Source organism: Buteo buteo, chromosome 24 (assembly GCF_964188355.1).
Source record: "Buteo buteo chromosome 24, bButBut1.hap1.1, whole genome shotgun sequence".
In the NCBI taxonomy this organism is placed as follows: Eukaryota; Metazoa; Chordata; class Aves; order Accipitriformes; family Accipitridae; genus Buteo; species Buteo buteo.
Genome location: NC_134194.1, coordinates 2,245,508 through 2,260,881, shown reverse-complemented (window position 1 = coordinate 2,260,881; position 15,374 = coordinate 2,245,508). Strand labels below are relative to the sequence as shown.

Genomic DNA, 15,374 nt, shown 5'->3' with positions numbered 1-15,374 from the left:
CTTGGCAATCCCCCGTCTTTTAGGTTTTAAAGCTTTTGGGGCAATTTTGCTGTGAGAAAGCTGACTGCATACACCTGACGCGAGAACAGGAAGAGCTTGAAGTAACATTTGCATGTCAAAAAAAAAAAAAGAAAAAGTCAAAGAATCAAAGCAGCGATTGAAAAAGGGAAGAAAAACACTTGAGTATGTCAAATTTGATGCTCTAAGCGTTTCAGCCTGGTTGTTTCCATCCCACAAGCACGCTCACCTTCCGCCCTCCCCTTGTGTGTGTTGTATTAATAACCTCTGAACTTGAACTACCCGGTGAGATCTCCAGGGTGGGGAGCTGCAGCCTTGGCTGGAGCTCGGGGCAGCTCTGGATCCCACGGGGTGAATTAGCACGTGGGAAAAGCCCCAGGAGCAGCTCCTCATCCGCAGCCGTCGGGACCCGGAGCTGGTTTCAGAACCTGGTTTTCAGCCGTGGTGCTCCCAGCAGCACCGAGCTCCTCCAACCCCCTTTGAACCTACGCTCGGTGCTTTATTAATGTACGAGCGTGGAAGATTAAAGAGGTCGATCCTCTGCTGTTGGAAACCAGCACGCGTAAGCGTAATATCTGCACTCGCTTGATGGGCATGCAAGACTCTTGCGTGGAGCTTGGGTACCGCAGGGTTGGAGTTGGAGATCTGCAGGGCTGTGGAGCTTTCTGCGCTGGGCAGGATGTTGTTAGCGTATGTCCGGAGCGTGTGTCTGCTCTCGGCGCTTCTGCGCTAACACCCCGCCGGTGTCGTTTCCTCCGTCTTCCCCTCTGCTGTCAAGCAGGGCAATAGCTCAGAGCCTTGGCACATACCAGGCGCTCGGTGAAGCCCCCAGCAGGACGGGGAACCCAACGCAGGCTCAACAGCGGGCGTAAAAATGGACAAAAAATAGCATTGCCTTCGGTCCCCAAAGCATGTACCCAGTGGAAAGCTGCCTGTGGGGAAGCACCCAAATCTTTGCCCTTTTAGCTCTGAAGGAGCTGAGTCTGCTCTACAGAGATAGTTTTTGATGAGCTTTTAGTAAATAAGTCAGGTCCCCCTCCCCTTGCACCCGCCCTGGGAGCTGGCACCGTTCATAAGAAATGCTGCGGCTGGGCTGGGCAGATAGGCGGAATGCCAAGGCAAGATGCCTTTTGGTTGACCTAGGAAGAGTAAAAATGTTGAGCTTAGTATGGAAAAAAAAAAAAAAGACCCACTTGGAGGAAGTTATGAAAAATCACACAAATATGTCTGTGAACTTGGCCGCTGTACAGTGGCGGTGCCGAAAATAGCTGCAAAAAACCCAGGCTGCATCGTGGTGAGCAAAGCTTCAGAGAGCTGTGGCTTCTGCTGAAGCGTGAGGAGCAGGGGGTGGCAGGAGGAAGGTGATGCCACGTCTCACGGCAAGGGCTCGCTCTGGCTTGAGGAATTTAGCATCGTGCACATTGGGAGGTCAACTTGCATTTATTGGCTTGGTTTTAGATGTGCTCAAAAGGTATTTGCATGAACTTTAAAAAAAAAAAAAAAACCAAAACATAAGCAAATGAAACACAATCTCCACAGGAAATTTTGACATAATTACTGTGACTCAGCTTATTAATATTAGCCATATTATGTAACTGTTGGTCTTGATGCTTTCTTCTTGGCTTGTGACCATGCTACTGGGCATTAATGGAGATAAAAGAATTTGTCAGGTACGAAGCTGAAAATCCAGATTTTCAGGTTTTTCAGTCACCCTTTCCACATACAACGTAAGAAGGGTCTCCACTGGGCAGTCACCCACCACGGTGCTCCTTAACACCAAAACAGGGCAGGGTGCATTGGAAGAGGGTTTCGTCCCCTGCGAATGGTCTCATGGGGTAGCACCAGGATTTAATTAAAGGTGAATTTGTGTTATGAGCGATGTAGTCTGGCTAAGGACTCTGACCACGGAAGTGGGGTCAGGAGGTGCAAAAATTACTTAGAAATTTCATGGCTTGAAGGTAGCTCAAGTGGACACAGGTCACAGTCAGGCTGAACAAAAATTAAATATTTCAGCTCATTTCAACAAGACAGCTGTTCTTTGTGGGGTTTGGGTTTTTTTTTAATAAACACAACTGAAACATTTTCTTTTTATTTTATATTTATATGGGGTGATTTAAGCAAAATTCAAATGTACTTGTGGGAAATTCCCTTTTGATCTAAATCATATTTTCTGAGACAAAAGTGCTGTGATGAGAAAGTGAGAAAGTTCCGAACAACCCATATTTCAACATTTCTTTTAGTTATTCATGACAAGCGATGCTCTGCATATTAAAGTATTTGATTTCATCTTGTTTCATGACGTAACTGAGTGATCCCTATATGTTCATGTGCTTTTTATTGCCAGTAACCAGTGCTGGCTGGGTACAAGGTGCAGGTGACAGACACCATGAGAGCAATGCCGGTTTATATGACTTTCCACTAGGTACATAAACAAGTAGGACGGCCACCAGTCATCACTGTTGTACAGGGAAATTCAGCCTAAACATGATCTGAAGCCCTGTAAATACAGGATACAAATGCAGCTGCTTCCCAGGGCGATGCATGAGTCAACTCCAGGCGAAGGTAAGTGGCTGAGAAGTGATCAAGCTTCTGCGAGGGCTTGTCCTGGAGTTTACATCAGCTATTTCCAACCTTCTTTTTAGTGGCTGTGCATTTTGTTACTGGCAGAGTAACTACTCCAACTAGCAAAAAATAATAAATTAAAAAAAATATATATATATACTTTGTTCACCTTGTGACTGAGGAAAGTCCATCTGCTGTCATGAACCATCTTTACAGGTATTACAGCTCAGAGTCTTGAAGGCTGTCCTTTAAGTAGCAGGCATATTGGCTTTCATCTCTAAACATTTTGTATAGGTAAATAACTTATGAAACAGGAATATGGGTAATTCTGATGTAGAGGACAAGAGGAAGAGGAGCTGGGCTGAGGAAACCAAGGAATGTGCGTGTGCTGTAGGGACCTCTGTGTCCACGCATGGAAGATATGTATGAAACTGTCCTGAAAACGATCACTTTGGATTTAAAGACCTTGTTTGAATGGGCGGTGCATGCACCGGCATGGGAAATACTGTTACAAAAAGATACCTTAGAGAAGGGGTTGCTTTTTTATGCCACTCGTCAAAATCATTATCCCAACATCACTGACTGGAGGCTTTGCAAGAGTTTGTTCTTTTATTTTTCCAGTGCTATTCTGCCTGATGATTGTTGCTTATTAATATTGTTCAAGGAATTTTGGATCGTTCAAAGGGTGTGGTTTGTGTTAGAGGGGGAAGGTCCAGCTGACTATTGACAGGATACCACTAAGCAGTGCCTTCACATGTATTAAAGAAAATAATCTGAAATGCATACTAAATACAAAGTTTGTGGAGGACCAGAACAATCTGACTTACTACTTGTTATTTACATTCCCTTTTCCAGAGAGTGAAAATGCCAGAAATAAAGGAGAGGAGCTACTTTGCAGAACTTCCAGTGGTTTTACAGACTGAATTTCGAATTTGTAGAAATCTGCCCTGGGAAGGGGCTGCTGGTGAAGCTGGGGGCTGGTCCGCTCAGCCGCTGTCGCAGGGAGCGGCCAAAGCTGGAATCGGTTCCCGAAGCGTTCATGGTCTGGTGGCTCACCAGGACTTTGGTTCAAGACATCAGAGTCTAATCAATGAATTTTGGGAGACGTGCGCGCAGCTGCATGGACCGTCTCGAATAGTGTCTGTCGGTCGGTGAGGAGCGGGTCCGTCTGCCCCATCATGTCAGCGGTCCCATGGGCTGGAGAGGAGGCAGGTATGAAACTGGGTTTTTCCTCCATCAAGTAAAACACTTTAAATCAAGTTCTGTGCCTATGTTAAAAAAAAAAAAAAAAAAAAAAAGCCTTGATTACTGGAGATGAACAGTGCACATCTTCAGAGACTGACATTAAGCTGTCTTTGAGGTGGTGGAGAGAGTATCTGTATCATTACCCCTGTTCTGTCTCCTTGCATTTTGGATTGGGCCCCCATGTAAACACTACAGATACATCCGCTGTTGGACTGTTTCCAGTCTGTTCCTCCAAAGTCACGCATCAGCAGACATTGCTGAGCAAGAAAAAAAAAATTGTATTTGGGTTTTTAATGTACAATATAACAGGACATAAAGACTTGGGGTGACTTATGGCTGTAATATGTAATTTTAATTTGAAGTCTATTGATTTAGTTGTCCAGTTTTATATTTGTATCTCGATAGCATGTTCCATCTACTTCATACAGCTGTTCTTCAAAGTATGAGTTTTCCATCTTGCTAGTGCTGAACTTCATGGCTCCATACAACGGAATTTAGAAATTTATCACAAATATGGGGTATTTTCAAGTGGCCATCCATCATCACAGTGTTTGTTACGAAGTAAGGACAGACTTTTGGATTCTGATATTATTTTTTACTCGCTTAGCACTGAAGTAATCTTAATTACACCACTTAAATTAATTCTCACTTACATGAGGAAAAAATAGGACAGTGTTGGGCCCATTTCATTTTTGTCTGGATTAATAGAATGGTTTATTCAGTCAGCAAGGAGTCTCAGAATAACACAGATTTATCTTGTTTTGCAAGAGTATGATAAATTTGATTACCCTGATCTTGTGGTCATGAAGATGAGTCCATCTGATGTGGCGCAGAGCTGTTCGAGGATTGCACTAGGAGGGGTTGTTTCGAGGCCAACTCCTCTCTCTGCAGATGCTGTGCAGGCAATGGTGACTTCTGCTGTTAAATGTCAGGCTCTTCTCTAGTTCTGCTTCCCACACTAGACACGGCTCACGTGGAGATGTTGCAAGAGCTCAAAAGGGAAAGTTCAGAGGTGGTCCTGGGCTTGGACAATCCACGACTGAGACCACCAAGAGATCAGGTCATCCCTGCCTGCGCGAGTGCTTCTGGCTCATTTCACGGCAGAGCAGGTTTGTGTTTCTGCCGGATGGCAACGAGATCCCGGAGTCCACCTTCAGCTCGGCTAAGAGTTAGGACAGGAGGGAGGGGAGCCCAGCGCAGCTCCCCGCGGCAGTGAGGGGAGGCCAAGGGGCAGAGACATCCTCGGCACACCGGGCAGGATGGCGTTTGGAGCCAGAAATTTCACCTGGGGGGGGGCAAAACCACTGGTTTTCTCTAAGCATGCGAAATGATGGATATCCCAAAGTGTCTGAAATGGTTCAGTTGCGTGGTACCCAGGGTGCCTGGAGACACCCTGGAAGGTGTGCCACTTCACCACGGGCTTCTCCAATACTTTTTCCATCTTTTCACCTGCTAAGCAAAGCCTTCGGCGCGGCAGGGAGCAAGAGGGACAAAGCACGGCTCAAACGCCTTGCACAGCACCAGCCTTTGTGTCACCTGGGTTATGGGAAATGAGATTCCTGCAAGGGGTATCTCCTTGGCGAGGAGATGTGTCCAAACGCATCCAACACCAGCGGTGACCTGAAATCAAACCTCAGTGCTGCCTCTTGAATATGCTACATTGGAGCCACTGGAACTGACCAGATGTCCAAGAAGGACTTGGAGGCTGAATTTTGTTCTTGGCTTGGTTGAAGGTTATCTGAGCCTTTTGAACATTGCTAGTGCGTCAAAAAAACACAAAAATGTAGAAAATTTCACACAGAGACCTTGTGTCCCATCCATCTCTCCCCATCTCACTTTGTTTTCTAGGACTTGCTGTTTGGTTTGGCTAGAATCGGAAGTGAAAGGATAGTATTTCTAATTTCTCATTCTGACCCAGACCAGGAAAAGTGGAGAAGCATTTCTGATCTTTCTAAGCTGAAGTCTCTTTTTTTCCAAGCCTGTAAGCAGGTAAAGGGAAATTTGCTTTTTGATCTGAGTAAGACACAGATATCCAAAACACTTCAGTCACCTTGGGTAAAATATATTATGAGATGCTCCAGCCTTTAAATATCCTGGAAGGAAAGAACTTCCTACTTTTATTTTAATTAAAGTTCATTGTTGGGTAATCAACCTTTACTTTTTCTAATTGAAAATAGTGTGTGTGATGTGGGACTTTCCAAAAAATGACATCTGATTTCGTACCTGTGTTCTCTGTCCCACTGGTCCTGATGGAGGGGCTAATATTTCCCCATAATCTTTCCAAAGTTCATCTTCCTATGCAGTGTACTTCATAACCTTCTTCATTAACAAAGAGAAAATTATTCATTTGTGATTTTTTTTGGAGCAGAGAAAACTTCCTGTGAAGTTTTTCATCTTACATTTGATTTCAAAATATAAGGGATTAGTAATATACAAAAATATTAGTATAAATTATCTGCTTTCCACAGAAATTGTCCATTTTTTTTGTGATTTATGGAAAATTGCTTTGCTCTCTTCTTTCTCCTCTGCACAGCTTCCTCCCTCTTCTCATCCAAACAACTTTTTCTACACTTTGCAGGCAAAGTTTTTCTCTTTTCTGCTGAAGAAAGCCAGGTATCATTTGTTTGGGGTTTTTTCCTTTGGAGGCAAAGTGAAAATTTCTCTCACGTCTGCTGTTTTTCCTCCACAAGCACCCTTATTTTTCTGAGCCCTTTTACACTGCCTCCTTGCTAGGGGACAGAATCACTCCAGCAACAACTTAGATCTGTTTGTTTTGGGAGAAAATGAGAATTATTGCCCAGGAGGGACAACCAACCCAACCCAACATCCTATGCAACTTTCAAGCAAATCACTCCGTCTCTTTGCATCTCCATCCCCAGCCATCCTCGTGCGGGGTAATCACAGCTTCCTTGCTCGTAGGTAGGGGAACTTCAAGCTTCAGTGCTGGATTTGCATGTCGAAGCGGAGCCCCGCGTGCTGTGCCGCGCTCCGCGAGGGGAAACAGCTTGTGGGAAAGGTGGGAACTGGAGAAGTAAGCGGTGCCTTGAAAAAGCTGCCGCAGGAGGGGGCTTGCTGAAGAGGGGATGTCCTGAGATGGAACCGCACGAAACCGCAGAAGCCGCCGTGCAGACGAGCTGCAGCTCCTTGGGGGGGACTCGGGGTTTGGGATGCACCGTCTCTGTGCCTTTGTCTCTGACACCCTGGCCCTTGTTTTTATTTAAACGCACATCTGGATGCTGCACCTTGTTTAGTAGGGAAATGATCAGCCACAGGCTGGAGCTTATCCCCATGCCAGAGCTGTCTCTCGGGTCTTCAGTGGTGCAGAATTCCCCATCTTGGTTCGTATTTCTCATTATACACAACTTGCTTGAGTTTCCTCGCTTAGGTAGCCATAAACTCCAGAGCTTCGGATACCTCCCCGCTCTATTTCTAGCCAGCAGCAAGCCCTGCATTAGTCACTTGGTGATGCTCCAAGCCATCGCACAGGAGGAGGCGGTGGAAAGCCTGCGAGTCCCAGCGCGGTCGGACACCTCCAGCTGGTTCTCATTACAAGCTGGACGGTGTGCATGGCGTGTCCTGTCCAGGCATTAAACGCTGTCTCGGGTCATGGGGAAAGCAGATCTTAGACAGTTAAAGCACCTTAAGACAGCGCAGGAGTTGAGGAATATGGGAGATTATTTTTTGTGGTAAGCTGGGCGGGATGGAATGGATAAACTTTTAGGAAGCAGAGACTGTGCCAAGGAATCCCACAGATGTTGGTGGAAGGCTACAAAAATTTTAGGCTCTCTGATCTAAGTTTTCATCTTCCAGCTGGACTGCAAGGACAGAATTTTTGTCTGGGAAATGACTTCAGGGTATTAGAAAAATGCAGTTCTCCATCTTCACGTCTTGCCATGCTGAAGCCTTCTGCAGGGCAGACCCTGCTGTCCCCCTCACACGGGATGGTTTCTAGCATGAGGAAGATGACAGCATTTTCCTACTGTAAGGGAATATAGCCAGAATAAGGTTGTGAGACAGTAGGGTGGTTGGCAGGGTTTGAGCAGACCTGCCGGTGGCTGCTTCGGTGATGGCGTTTGGAGAAGAGCTTCATAAAATATACCAAAGGTAACACGCTGTTGGCTATCTTGGTGCCAGTGTTGTAAAAACTTAGATATATGTTATATATATATGTTATATATATTAAACATGTATATATATATATATACATATACACACACACAACACTTCCAGGGAGAGTGGATATCAGCATGTGAAGAAATGAATACACTTTGGCAAAGAAGGAATACTTTCTATCAGCTGATCTAGAAATACAGTAATATTCAATATATTAATATTGTCCCTTTCCTTACAGCGCTTGATACATGGTTTATAGCCAGAAGAGGCACGGGATGAAGCCAAGGCTGGGAAACCTCCCCCTTTGGAAGCCGGGATGCGGATCCTTATGGAGCAGCAGTTGATAGTCGGCATACCCAGCAGCTCTGGCCGGCGGCTGGGTGATGGCTGTGGGAAAGCTCTCGCCGTCCGGCAGCTGTCGGGTGTCTAAAGTGACAAGGGGACACCGCAGGGAAAAGTGGAAGAAAGACGGTGGAGTTAGTCCTGAATCTGAATTCAGGTTCACAGCCATGTGCTTTGCAACTAGTAAAGATTAAGATCTTAATTTTGGCATTTCTTGTGCATTCTGCGGCCAGAACACGGCCCCGTGTCTGCTCTGTGTAAGAGCCTTGGGAACGCTGGCGTGCCGGGTGTGTATTTTTAGGTCACTTCTTCCAGAGAGGTGGATTCATTTCGATGGAACCAGCGACCGCCTCGGCACTCAGCCATGTGTGATGGAGAAGGACGGTTTCCACCTTACATCGTCTTGCTGTCGGAGGTTTTGACCTTGCTCTCGTGTTTGTTACTGCTTGATTTATCTTCACTAATGTTCAGACTCTGACCGTACCAAGATCATTATCAGACCGTCTCTGGATTTCAGTGGCCAAGCACTCAAAGCAGGGGCCCCCAGCAAGGGCTTCCTCTGCCTAACACAAAATAAAGACCAACCTCTGCTGAACTAATTCATCCCACTTTAATCCCTCTCTTCAGGAGGTCTCTTTGCCTTCCTGGAACCACCTGGTTCATTAGAAATCGGCTTTTGAATGTATTAGAATTGTAGAGCTCATATTCCCACAGGCACGTGGGGACGTGGTGGAATGAATGTGTATCTTGTGTCTTAATAATCTGGTCTTCTGGGGTTGTCAGACTTTTTGAAGGAGGTTTGAAATCAGGACCAGTTTAACCTCACACAAGGCGTTGCGTCCTCACTTTTACCTAACTGTGCAATTCCATATAGATTTCCTGACCTCAAATATAGTGCTATATACTAATCAGATATTATTTAGAAATTACTTGGTAAGTAACATCTGCTGCACTGAAAATTAAATTAAGGGTGCTAAATAGGAGTTTAAAGAAAACAGGTTTGGGGAAGAAAAATCTTTGAAGATACCTATTTTAATTCAGATTTCAAATTTAAATTTCCTCAGAGATGTTGGCAGGATTAATTTTGCCTTTGTACATGCAACATATTTGTTCATCTATGCCATTATACAGCTCCTTTCAAGTGGAATATTATACTGGAATACAGCAAAAGCCACATTTAAGATATGAAACTGGAGGAGAACATATTTCATACTGCATAAAATGCACCTCTGGAATTTTCAGTTCTTCTTTTCTGCAGTATTACAAATGCCTTTATAAAGTATCATGGCTCATGAGCTAAAAAAAAAAGAAAAAGAAAAAAAAGAAAAAACCCTGTGGCTTTGGATATATTCACTTCAAGTTTGTGGTTAATATTTCCCAGGCTGCTTAGAGGTGAGCCTAAGTTCAGTCGTCGCACTGCTGCTTCACCAGTCTCTGCCGGTGTTTCTAGATGACTCTGATAAAAGACTGTGAAAAATGGACCTGCGGTAAATCGCATCATCCTTGTTATGTGTTGTAAGATGGGGACAGAACGCAAGCTGGGTGTCTGGGTCACGCTCAGCCTTCCCTCGCACTCCTCCTCCGTCCCCGCAGCAGCTGCCGGTGGGTGCAAACCCGCTGCGCTCTGCTGCAAATTCGTTGCGTAACGCCGCGTTTCCAGCCGTGCTGTTTTCCTCCTTTGCACTAGAGATTTTGCATTAGCTAGCGGTCATGGAGACACCAGATTTCGCTTTGGTGGAAGATAAAAAAAAAGCTTAAATAGGCACTGAGCCCTTCCCTTCTGGGTGGAAGTCCCTGGCCGCTGTGCACAGGACCCCCCTCAGCTACAAGCGTTCAAGTGGTGTGAGACCGGTCTGAACCGAGAAATCCTGAACAGCCCTTCACTTTCCCACTGCCGGTGCCCTGAACTGCACAACCGCTCTTTAAACCCCTTTCTTTCCAAAACACAAAGAGCTTTTTCCTTTTTAATCACTGAGAGGTTTTACTTTAACCTCATTAAACTCCATTGCCAAAATCCGAAGCAGATTGAGATGAAGCAGCTGATAGGTGAGAACACGAGTTACAAACTGGTGCTGAAGAAATGCTTGCAATAAAACAGCCTCCCTATACGTGTCTTTAAACAATGTAAATCACCGTGAGTTACAATGGGAAGAAGTGGGGAGTCCCCGTTTGGCAGAGTTACGTTAGAAATTAAACCAAAGCCAGTCTCTCTGGGTACAGCCAGGGCTGTTGGCTGCTGGCTCGTTGGATGCGGTTGGTTGTTGTGATGCTGGGATATATTTGTGTGTTTTATTTGTATGTAAATATAAGAAAGCAGAAACATAAGCCCTCCGGTGTACTTGGCTATTCTAAAATAAACCCACACAACCACGTATTTTGAGGGAAGTAATGCAGATGCTACATCCGTAACAAGTGCAAGTGTCCCTGCTGCGCCCGCCTGAGATGTCCCCATGGGTACGAGCCTGGGGTTGCGTTATTCTGGGGGTGTCCCGTCATCCCCACGTGCAAACCCAGTATGTACCCCTATCCCAAAGCAGCTCCTGGTGCTTTAGGTGTACGTCGGGTGCCTTAGCCAGGGAGCTGCACTGCTGGGTAGGAGTTTGGTGCCAATTTGCACCAGCACTTTGGCAACTCCTCCTGGCATCCGTCTGTGTTTGGGCACCAAACTGCAACGTGTCACCTGGACCTGCAATGCTCTTTACTCTGCATCTTGCTTCTATCGTTACGCAGTCACTTACTACACCAAAATAGTCCTTAAAACCTAGCACAAGTAACAGATCCTTCTGGTTTTAGTATTTTCTCACCAGTCTTTGCAACCGAGAGGTTACTTTCCCTAGTGCGGTGTTTGCACAAGAGGGAAAATGCCATCTTAAACAAGCAGTGCCCCGTGACTCAGTCCCCACACGATGGTGGGTTTCCACTGTCACCCTGATACCCTCGGCAGTCCAGAGTCTGGCTTGCACATCTCGCTTTCTCACTCGTTATAAAGTGGGAGTGATTGTGCGTGAAAGGAGATGCCTGGATGTGAAACCAGCTGAGAAATATCCCGGCCACTTCTCTTTTCCCATCAGTAGATATTGCTTCAGTTCCCATTTCCTAACACTGCCTCTTTCATCGGCTTCAGGCCCTTTTCACCACTTGCTTGCCAAGGATTTCTGAGCCTTGGACCAAGACATTCTTCAGCTATTTTAAATTAAATCTTTGATATTCCTATTGCATTTTGTCTTCAAATGGGCATTTATCATCCTTTCCACAAAATTTTTCCCTCTTTTCTAGCAATACAAACTAGAGTAAGATACTTACACTATGCTTTCTGCAAGGCTCTGGCCACAGAAATAATTCTGTCCTCCTCTCCTCTTGCCTACACCTGACTTTTCCCCACTCCTCCTTTTAGCTAGACCCTTCTGCCAGCTTTCTCTTTTATCAAACCTCGTGCCACTTCCCTGTCCTTTAATATTAAAGTAAACTGGACACCAACTTGCATCTCAAATACCCTGTAAAATTTGTCAGTCTCAGCCCATTAGAAAATTGCTCGGATACTTGCAGTGAATCGGACCGGAGTTGACGGAGGGATACCTGCAGTCACGCTCCCATCATCTCATCGCTATATTGCTGCTGCTGCAAGTTTGTAGGTTTGGTGGTACTTAATTAGTGCTGGTTCCACCACGGTGCCCAGGGGTGTTTTCCAGTGCAGATGGTGCTGCTGTTCTGGGATCGTAGAGCACAGCAGTGAGGAGGAGGAGGAAGAAAGCAGTTCTCCTGATGGTGGAACACGCACCCAAGGTCTGGGTGTTCACTCTTGCTCCGAAGGTGCCTGTGCTTTCTCTCCCCCAGGCTGTTAGACCGAACACACCTCCTATCTGTGTAGAAGCTAATGCAATTCAATGCTGATTTTGGCCAGGAAGCACTCTTCAACATAAAAATTCAGTAAGAATTTGCTTGTTTCCCAGGCACTCTTCACGAGGCACTACCAGAAAGGAGCAGATTCAGACCCAAGCCACCTTTGGGCTCTTGACAGCCCAACGCTGCATCACCGAGCTGGTCCCTCCCCACCCCAACCAGCTTCTGCACCCTGATGGTAAACCAGGTGGGAAAGCAGTAGGAAAGCTCAGGCTGGAAATGGTGGGAGTTTGGGACCCTGAGTGTGCTCAGCTGGCCCTGCAGCAGCAACAGCCTCAGCTGCATGGTTACCAGCAACCGTCCCCAGCCCCTGACCTTTGGAGCTATTCTTTTCAGAGCTGTAAGGAAAAGGAAATAGGAAGTAGAGCTGCTGTAATTTTCTACACTTTAATTTTCTGCATTTTTATACACTGCTGGGTTCTGGTGTGCTCAGATGCCTTGCTCTTTACCTTGCAGGTGTTTTGCGTTTCCATGTGCATTTGATTGCTGTCAGCAGCAGCTGTAGCTCTTTGCCGGAGCTCAGCACCCTCCCATGCTCTGGGGTTTCTCCAGGTTTTCTCAGTGGCTGCATCCTGCTATCAGCAAGGGCTTTACAGGGATGTTATTTAGCCCGAGGAGGAAGGAAAGGAGCCAGTAGATCCATTTATCTGAAAGCAGGGCTCCTGGGGCAGCAGGGCCAGTTCTACAAAGCCCTGGCTGTAGGCTGAGCAGGATCTGTCCCTGCAGCGATGAGCAGCAGAGCCAGGCTAGGAGCCTGCATCACATGAGCTCCTCTTTGTAGCAGGTACTCTGATATCATTTGAAATATTTATTGCTTGTTTCCTAAGGGTGGGAGTGGTTGAGAGAAACGAGGAGTGCGGTCCTGATGGTGGGCATGGACTGGTTTGCTGATATCCTGGGGTTAGAGAGGAGACCCCAAGCTAATTTACTGGGCCACTGGGTTGAAAAATAAGGGCAGGTAAACTACAGGGTCTGGGGTTTAATAATTCTGTTGATCTGGGGTTTCCAATGCCTGTTTTAGAAACATTTCTAAGGAATTTTACATCTTGTTGTTTGAACTACATGTGGCTTAAAAATGCTGCAGTCGTTCTTGGGTTTAATTCCATTCTACCCTCAGAAGATTATTAAATAAATATAATTATTTCTGTGCTGTGGGCTATCATTGATTGGCATGAATCAAAATGATTGAAGAGCATTACTGAGTGCCCTGAAAAGGACAGGAAAACGTTACTGGAGCTGCCTGCTCGGATGTGTCTCTAGCACATTAAGAGTGTTGCATTTTAAGACAAAATGAAACTGTTTCGTTTGGGTGTTGGTTTTTTGGGTTTTGGTTGGGTTTTTTTTTTTGTTCATTCATAGTAGAAGCCAAACTCTACTGGCTCTAGGTTTTCCTTTTCTCTTTTTTTTTTTTATCAGTATTTCTGGATTTTCCTCTCTTTCTTTCACTGCACCTGTTCTTTTCTTTGTTTGCACTGTCCAGGACACTTCTGCATATTTCTCCTGTCCTCCTGTTGCAATGCTCTGGATGGGGCCAAGCTTCTGCCCTTGTGTGAATGGGGATTTCATGCAAACAAGGAAAGAACTTCCAAGGCACTGAATGCCTCTTCCTGACCTGTTGGTGCCAATTGCCCTCTGCTCCTGTATACCTCAGTAGGAAATGAGGAATTGTCTACTGTGGCTTATTGTAGTAATTAGGCACATTAAAAGTGCCTTCAGAGAAGCTTTCCCTATAGTATAGAGGGCAAGGGATCCCTTGTGCTTTAGTTTTCTGCACCTAGATTATGTTGAGAGGTTTCCTGAGAAAATAAAAGCACTTGTGAGCACAGCTGCAATACAACCAAAGCCTAGGGCAGGCAGGGCTTCCCAAGACTTGGTGGAATTGCTGGTCGTGCTCTCCTCGGTGTTCCTCTGGAGATGGAAACAGGGGTGAGCAGATGGACCTCTGCGTCTGCCAGCAGCACCAGCCTGTGAAGGTTATTCCCCCCTTCCCCTTCAGTGAAAGCTTTTGGTCTGATATTTCTTGGTTCAGGGGGGTGGGGGGAGTGTCTTGTTATTGATGATTCAGCTTTCCTCAGTAAGTTTAGAGTCTTTTTTTTTTTTTTTTTTTTGGAGTTTGATGAAGCAAATATGAAGGCAGCACCTCAGTGCATAGAATGCCATAGCTAGTGTGAAAGACTATGGTAGAAAGGCCATGTAAAGTCTGATAGGGATTCACCTCTGCTTTTGAAGCTGATATAGATGGTTTCACCTGGGAGCTTTATTATGCTGTTGCCCTTCTGTGCAGCAGGGAAACCTCATACAACAAGTGAGGGAATAGCCACCGATAGCTGTGCTTCTATAGCTGTGAGGTGTGGAAAAATAGGAGACTTACTACCAGACCTTAACTGAAACATAATCAAAACTTAACAAAAAAAGAGCTTTCCTGAAAGCATGGTCTGGAAGCCAGCTGCTGATTAATAAAGGTGATAAACAGGTGGTAAATCAGGGCACTAAGCAGGAGGAGAAAGCAAAGAGCTTCTTATGAGCTGTACCACCTGCAACGATCTGCTTGCTGTTGGAAGAACATAGCAGAGTAGTCTTGTAGGATAATTCCTGTGGGCAGGGACTTTGGGAGGACTCTAGTCCAACCTCCTGCTCAAGCAGGGTCGGTCACAAAGTCATACCGAGTTGTCCTGGGCTGTTCCCAGTCTTTGATGGAAACCTCTCTGGGTGACCTGTCCCACTGCTGGGCTGTCCTTGCAGGAAAAATCATCCCCTGATATCCAGGCTGAACCTCTCATTTCAGCTTTTTCCCCTTGTCTCTTGTGCTCCTACCGTGCACCCTCAGAAGAGCCTGGCTCCACTTTCTCCGTGAGCCCCCCCCAAAGCCTCTCCTCCAGCAGAACAAGCCCCCCTCGTCTCCCAGCAAGGGCTCTCTGCCCCTGGCCGTGCTGCTGGCTTCAAGCTTTTGGGGCTTATTGCTGCAGTTCGTTGATGTCTTTCTTGTACTGGGGGTACTCAAAACTGGATGTGGTATTCCAGGTGTGATCTACCAAGTGCTGGTGGAGGGGATAATCCCTTCCTTTGATCTACTGGGTCTCCTTCTGTTTGTGTGTATCGATGGGGAGGTCTGAGTAGACGAGCCTGTGTGAACTGGAGACCAGAGCAGGATGTGACCTGGTGCTCTGAGGTGGAGAGCAGAGTGGGGGAAGTGC

At 46.0% G+C, this 15,374-nt stretch overlaps 1 long non-coding RNA gene across 2 annotated transcripts; it reads left to right on the top strand.

Moving 5' to 3' along the window:
• The first annotated feature begins 1,156 nt into the window (after positions 1 to 1,156).
• On the top strand, positions 1,157 to 15,039 carry LOC142044258 (uncharacterized). 2 transcript variants are annotated; one of them, XR_012654276.1, is made up of 4 exons: positions 1,157 to 1,489; positions 2,441 to 2,580; positions 3,436 to 3,792; positions 8,177 to 15,039. It is a non-coding gene; the product is annotated as an uncharacterized LOC142044258 (long non-coding RNA). The 2 variants fall into 2 exon arrangements; XR_012654277.1 differs by lacking the exon at positions 2,441 to 2,580 and having other exon boundaries at positions 1,168 to 1,489.
• Positions 15,040 to 15,374: the final 335 nt, after the last annotated feature.